This window comes from Suncus etruscus, chromosome 1 (genome assembly GCF_024139225.1).
Source record: "Suncus etruscus isolate mSunEtr1 chromosome 1, mSunEtr1.pri.cur, whole genome shotgun sequence".
NCBI lineage: Eukaryota > Metazoa > Chordata > Mammalia > Eulipotyphla > Soricidae > Suncus > Suncus etruscus.
The window spans coordinates 163777490-163785057 of NC_064848.1; the positions used below are offsets into that span (position 1 = coordinate 163777490).

At 49.8% G+C, this 7568-nt stretch overlaps 1 long non-coding RNA gene across 1 annotated transcript; it reads right to left on the minus strand.

The window, feature by feature from the left end:
* Nucleotides 1–406: 406 nt before the first annotated feature.
* Nucleotides 407–5986, minus strand: LOC126008110 (uncharacterized). The gene is made up of 3 exons (XR_007495512.1): nt 5807–5986; nt 5000–5071; nt 407–633 (listed from the first exon to the last, which is right to left on the minus strand). It is a non-coding gene; the product is annotated as an uncharacterized LOC126008110 (long non-coding RNA).
* Nucleotides 5987–7568: the final 1582 nt, after the last annotated feature.

Below are 7568 nucleotides of genomic sequence, written 5' to 3' on the forward strand. Positions count from 1 at the left end.
AATGAAAGCAAAAAGGTAAAAAGCCATAGTACTTTAATGAATACTCTTTCTTCTGACAGAAATTCCACGCTGGATAGTGTTGGAAAAAATGAAATGCAAGGTTTATCGAATCAGGTTGACCCAAGGATATAGATGGCTTCGGATCTGGCTGGATACAGGGAACATGGCAATGCCTGAGCAACATACTTTTGTACTCTGCTTTCTCTCTTCTTTGCTTGTTTTGTCCTCATGTGGCAAACAGGCCAATCCACCAACAGCTCCAAACTTGCGTACTATTTGACAACTATAAAAAGCAAATGCCTTTCTTTCCAGTTGTCCCAGTTGCCCCAAAGGGGAAAGTCAAGTGTGGTGTGTCCAGGTTGGTTGGGAGATGTGCCTGCTTCTTAAGCAGGAGAGGGGGCTGAGATTGACAGGGTTGAGAAGATGACCTCCTGAAGGTCAGGGGTGTTAGAATCTTTGATGCCCAGGCAGGACAAGTCCACAAATGACCATTACCCATTTCTGCACACCCAGAGCCAGGAGTCACTGCTGTCCCCTCCTCCATACAGCTCAGTGATGACTGGATGATCCAGGACAGGCTCCCAAATGCAGTCAAGATCCAAGTCTACTTTCCTGAGCCCCCACAGGTTCTGCCTGTTGGATACAAGAGTCAAAACAGAAATCTAGCACTAATCTCTTCCCTACCAGCCAAGCCAAACAGAGAGCCCTTCCTGCCCAGTACACCCCTGGCGGCGGAGAGGGAGCAGCCGCACAGCTACCCTGGCCCTGAGCCCAAGCCCAGGAGCGCCTCAGAGCTGAGGGTGTCTGGACTTGTAGGCTGAGCCTGTGGACAGGAAGGGCTCCTGCCTCAGCTGAGTCAGGGGATCCAGGACGAAGGGGTGTGGGTACTACAATTCAACCCAGAACCACCATCCCTGCAGCCCTGCAGGAGACCAAAGGAAACAGGGCAAATGTAGAGACAGAGAGAGGACTGAGGGCTTTGGTTCATGGACACCCCTGCCTCGCTTCCTTAGGGGCATGAGGAACTCACCATGGAACCATTTCTGGGTAATGTCACTAGCACAGGACGAAAGAGGCTATTACAATAACATCTGTGTTTAGAAAAAGCTAGAAGACAGACACTTACTTCCATTATCCTTGCAAATAAGGCTCAGAGAGAGTGGTGTCCTTTATGCAGGGACACCCCCCTCCAATGGAGCTATCTTAGGTGAGACTTCCTGAGTGAAGTCTGGCCCAGCCAAGGTGCTCCCAGCTCTTGCTTCAGTCTGACTGTTCTAGTGTGTTTGTGGAGTTAAGCTACTCTGCACTTTGCTAAAGTAGCTTGCTTTTTTGCTTTTTTTAAGGTTCCCTCCCTAACCCAGCTCAACACAAATATGAGCACAGAAAGCCCAAGACATTCAGCTCTCTGGGTAACAGGTGAAACAAGTGAAATGGTGTCATAGGTGGGGAGAAGAGGCGGGGCCTGCTGGGAAGGAGGCCATTCTAGGGGCCCCCACACAACAAAGCAGTGGGTGCTTGAGCTCCAGAAAAGCTGGCTTCTCAGCTCTGAGATCAGATTTTTGCCTTTCCACCCACCCATGTCCCACACAGGTAGGCCCTCCAGCTCTACAGGCCAGTGTGGGAATCACGGCTTCCCAGAGCAGACAGTGGGTCTGTCTTGGTGGCCCTGGGCCAGGCTGCTGGAATGGGGCTTCATAGGAAAGGGCAGTTGCTCTTTTCTCTCTTGAATGTCTGTCTTGCTTGTCTCAGTCTCTTATCTGTGTGGGCTTGCTCTCACATGCCATTGTTTTCTCTTGAACACTTATTTCCTCTCTTTTCCCCTTCCATGTCTTTTTTGGAGGTGGTGGGTGAGTTTGGCCATACCTGGCCATGCTCATGCTTATTCCTGACTCTATGCTCAGAAATCACTTCTAGCAGGGCTTGGGGGGATTTTATGAAGTGCCAGGGACCAAGCTCAGGTCAGATGCATGCAAAGCAAGTGCCCCCTCTACCTGTTGTATTAGTGTTCTACCAACCCCTACCCTATCATTCTAAGTTTCTTTCTTTTTTTGGTTGTTGGGTCACATCCGGCAGCGCTCAGGGGTTACTCCTGGCAGGCACAGGGGACCATATGGGATGCCAGGATTCGAACCACTGTCCTTCCTCCATGCTATCTCTCCAGCCCCCATTCTGAGTTTCATTCATAAAAACTACCTTGCTGGGACCAGGGAGATAGCATGGAGGTAAGGCATTTGCCTTGCATGCAGAAGGACGGTGGTTTGAAACCCGGTAACCCATATGGTCCCCTGAGCCTGCTAGGAGCGATTTCTGAGCATAGTGCCAGGAGTAACCCCTCAGCGCTGCTGGGTGTGACCCCAAAATAAAACAAAAACAAAAACCAACAAACAAATAAAAAAAAAAAAAAAACCTACCGGGGCCGGGAAGGTGGTGCTAGAGGTAAGGTGTCTGCCTTACAAGCGCTAGCCAAGGAACGGACCGCGGTTCGATCCCCCGGTGTCCCATATGGTCCCCCCAAGCCAGGGGCGATTTCTGAGCACATAGCCAGGAGTAAGCCCTGAGCGTCAAACGGGTGTGGCCCAAAAAACAAAAAAAAAAAACTACCTTGCTTCACCAAAACAAAAAAGGTGGGAGAGGGCCAGCTTTGTGGAACCAGGTATCTGAGCAGAAATCGCAAACCCAAGATTGCTCCTTCTCAGAGTCTCCATAGCCCGGAAGGCTGATCTGATCTGCACAGTATCCCTTGCACATTCTGAAAATGAGACTAATCTCTTCCTGTTGGAGCTAGGATTCCTAGGAGCATGTTGGCTGAGTGAGGACCCACTCTGGGTCCAGGCCCAGGTGAGCATTGGGAAAATAACCACCCACACTCCCAGCAGGTCTGATAACCACCTCCAGAATAGCAGCTCTCTGCCATGCATCTCAGGATATTGTGATGGCCAGATGTGTAATTGCTGCAAGCATTCAAATACGTGATGCATACTGCAATCATTATTGAACATTCATTGGCTGGAGTCAGAAGCTACAGGTAGGAGCTAGTGCCAATAGTACATAGGGAGCATGACTCGCTCGAGGCTGACTGGAGTTCGATCCCTGCATTCCATAAGGTCTCCCAACCCCACCAGGAATGATCCCTGACCAGAAGCTAGGAGTAAGTCCTGAGCACCATCTGTAGACCCTCCCCCTAAAAAAAGAAAAAGAAGAAGAAAAATAAAAAGAAGTTATAGGTCTCACCTGCCAATCTGGGACCTGCTAGTATAAGTGCTTGGCAAAGCATTGTGATCACCTAGCTCTCAGTCTTCCAGCTGCAAAACAAGATCAGAAGGGGCCAGAGAGATAATTCAGCAGTTAAAACATGTGTCTTGCATACAGCTCACCCTGATTCAATCCCCAGAACCACACAGCGGCCCAACCCCCGCATCACTGGGAAATCTTTCTTTGTTATTTTTTGTTTTGGGGTCTGTGGCACTCGCTGGGAATAGAGCCTGGGTCCCATGCAAAGCATTCAAACACCCTACCATTGTGCCATTGCTCCAGCCCCATCACTAGGCAGACAGTGAGCAAGCCTAGTATTTTTGGGCCATCACACTGAACAGGAAGTTTGGTGGATTGAGAAGTTCTGTCCCAAGCACCATTTGTAAGGCCTCTCTCTCCAAATAAAGAAGAAAGATAAGCCAGAGCAATAGTACAGCAGGTTGGGCATTTGCACTGCATGCAGCCAACCTGGTCCCAGGATCCTGGGCCTCCCATATGGTCCCTGAGACTGCCAGGAGTGATTTCTGAGCACAGAGCCTGGAGTAAACCCTAAGTACTACTAGGTATGGCTCCTCAAAACAAATAAAATATATGTCCTTGACTATGGACCTGTGATTCCCTGAGCACAGAACCAGGAGTAAGCCTTGAATACTGCTGGGTGACTGAGGAAGGGAGGGAGAGGGAGAGAACAGTGAGTAGAGCACTTGCCTTACATGCAGCTGACCAGCGTTCAACCTCCAGTCTTGGTTCCATCTCTGGCATCTCGAGCACCTCCAGGAGCACATCCCCTCAAAAGAGAAACTCAAAGAGTAACCCGAGGAACTCAAGAAAAACAGGATTCCTCAACCTCAGCAGCCCGGATCTGAGTGATCTCATGTGGGGCCCAGGCACTGACAGATTTTTATGTTTCTCAGACTGATTCTTAGCAACAAGGCTGAGAAGCAATGCTCAGAGCCCAGTGAGAAATCAATCAGCAGCCTACATTTCTTGCACCCTCCCCAACCATCAGTCAGTCTTACTTTGCAGAGAAACCCAGTGCTGCTACTACATTCAACATCACGTTGGTCTTTCTTGGCTTTGGGCCACGGGGTGGCCCCCCACCATGCACAGCGCTCCCTTGGTAAGGAAGAGTCTGCCTGCCTTCCCAGGGATGGGGCCATTTCTCAAAGAGGTTCTGCCTTGCTGCTTTTAAAAGTTCCAATTCTTGGGGGCCGGAGAGATAGCATGGAGCTAAGGCATATTTGCCTTGCATGCAGGAGGATGGTGGTTCAAATTTGGCATCCCATATGGTCCCCCCCAAGCCTGCCAGGAGAGATTTCTGAGCGTAGAGCTAGGAGGAACCCCTGAGCACTGCCAGGTGTGACCAAAAAAAAAAAAAAAAAAGTTCCAATTCTTTATAGTGGTAAGGCATTTGCCTTGCACACGGCTGACCCAGGACAGATGTGAGTTCAATCCCCAGGATCCCATAAGGTCCCCGGAGCCAGGAGTAACCCCTGAGTGCCACCAGGGGTGGCCCAAAAAACCAAAAAGGAAAAAGAAAGTTCCAATTCTGAAACCTGGGTGGGGTATACTTGCAGGAAGGGAGAGTGCAGGAAGGATATGTTTCATTAGCAGTTATTATCTCTACGGTGTGGGCATTTAGAAACCTTTTCGATCCTCATTATTTTATTGAGAGGGGGCAATAGAGATGGGGAGATGCAGGGCCAGGACTCAAACCCAAGTCTCATGCATACAAGGCTATACTTACCACTGAGCCACATTATCAGTCCTTTCTGTTTTGAAATTCCCTACAGGACAAGGCTCTACAATCCTTTCATAGCTGGAAAAATAGTCATCAGTTTTATTTTGGATGTATTGTCTTCTACAAACATTACTCATTCTCTGGGGTTGGGGATTCCCCAACACTGGTTTCCTGAGCACCACTGTGTTGGGACTCCACAATGAAAAAAAAAAAAAAAAAAAAAAGAGCACAGGATCAGGGGATTATTTGGGGGGTGGGGTGGGCCAGCAATACTTAGGGGTTATTTATTTATTTATTTATTTATTTATTTATTTATTTATTTATTTTGTTTTTGGTTTTTGGGCCACACCTGGTAACACTCAGGGGTTACTCCTGGCTATGTGCTCAGAAGTTGCTCCTGGCTTGGGGGACCATATGGGACACCGGGGGGATTGAACCACGGTCCGTCCAAGGCTAGCGCAGGCAAGGCAGGCACCTTACCTTTAGCGCCACCGCCCGGCCCCCCTTAGGGGTTATTTATTCCCAGCAGTGCTCTGGGATGATAATGATGCTAGAGATCAAACCAGGGCTGGCTATATACAAGGAAAGCACTCTCTCTCACTGTACCTTACTTTCTCTCCAGCTGCATATCAGGGAGATTTGAGAGAACAAAAAGGTCAGAATAGGGTCCCACAAAGAGACTTAGTTGAAGGGCCCCACTTCTCACCCCTTTTCTACTATAGGTTGAGAACCTCAGTTCAATGGAGTCCAGCCCATCCATCCACCTCTTACCAAGAAGGGTTACACCCCCTGTTCCTCCCCCACAAGCTTTACCTTCAAAACATGAGTTGTATCCTCAGACCTCAGGAGACCAGTGAGGGACCAGCAGGGCAGCCAGAGCTGACAGGCCAGGCTGAGCATGATGACCATGAGGATCCCCCAAACAGCCATCTTCTTGGATGCAAGAGCTTGCAAGTGGACACAAGGGTACCTTAGAAGCGCCTTGAAAATGAGTTTCTTCCACTGAACTGCAGCAGAGAGTCAGGGGAAGGTGCCACAGTAGCCAGAAACCCTCAGTCTGTCTAGCCCCAAGCACGCTGTCTCACCCAGCTCAGCTAAGAGCCTAATGTTGTTTTGGGATCGGAGGAACAGTTATCTTGTGGATTTGGACTCTTGAGTTAGGAGAATCAAGTCATACAATGAAAATCCAGCCTTTGGATAATCCCCTAGAAATTCTGGGTTCCCTCAAGATAAGACCTTCGCTGGGGGTTGGGTTGGTAAGAGAAGGGGGCATGCTAAGGATGGAAAAAGGTTTGGAAATATCCTGCCAAGAAAAACAAATTCTGGAGAGCACAGGGCAAGGGAGACTACTGGAATTGACTACCAGCATCCTTCCCACCTGGCTGATCCCCACCCCCAGCCCTACACAGTTCTGGCTCCCTGGGAAGGTAGGGGTGTGGAGGGAGGGCAGATTATGGAATCCCATCTAGTCCTGCCTTTGGCCTTTGAAGTAACTGGCCTCCATGCCCACCTCCTTGGCTCTGCTAAAACCTTCAACACACATGAACTGTGGTGAGTCTCATCTGCCTGGAAATATCCTGCCGCCCCCAATCCCCAGCCTACTGGCAAAAAAAAAACAACAAAAAACAGTTGCAAATTCACGCAGCAGCTCCACAAAAGCCCTTGAACACTCAGCAAGCAGCCATTCACTCTCTGTTGGGAGGACAGGAAAGGAACGTTCTGTGGTGACCCCAGAAAACCCTTCTCATCCCCGATGAGCGAGAGGACACTTGAGCCCGATGCACACTGCAAGAACAATAAGGATTTTTAGGGGCATTATGACTGAGTCAGAAAACACAGCTGCCCCTGAAAGTCCCTCATTTTTCTTGCTGTCCTTGAATGCTCTCCAGGGCAGGAAGCAGTCAGCTGGTTGGCCCAGGTGAGGTGGTGGTAAGGGTGTCCCCCAGGGAGCAGTGGGGATGGTGCTGTGCTGTCTGTACAGTAGCACAATTCTCTCCAGTGCTCAGGACTGAGCAACCTTGATCCCATCCACTTGGAAGCTGGTACCCTGTGCTCAAAGGGGGCCAGAACACTGCTAGATTCCCAGGTGGCCTGGGCAGCCCTGAGAGAATGTGAGGTGACAAGACCATTTGTGTGAAGTGGGCACAGGCCCAGCTCCTGAGTGGCCAAGTGAGAGGACACAACAGAAGCCCTCCAAGACCGGGCCAGCCCAGAAGAGAAGATACAAGACCATGGCAGTCTAGAATGATATAAACCAGGCCCAACTATCTGGGCAAATTGTGTAAGGCACTCCCTTGGCCCTCTGTTAGACAACAGCCCCAAGAAACAAGCCTATGACGGAATGGACACCTGAGCCCCAGTTCTCCAATGTGGAGGGCTGACAAAGGCAGAGCCTTCCTGGGACTCCCCAAGGTGACAGCTGAGACCTCTGGGACCAACCTTGGTTGTCCAGTCTGTTAAATGGATCCATGTGGGGCCAAGCTCCCTTCACCAGCACTTCCTATGCTATTTCAGAGGAAAAGCCAGTGAGGAAATAAGAATCTCAGATGTCTTTCTGAAGCCAGTCAGTCTGAAG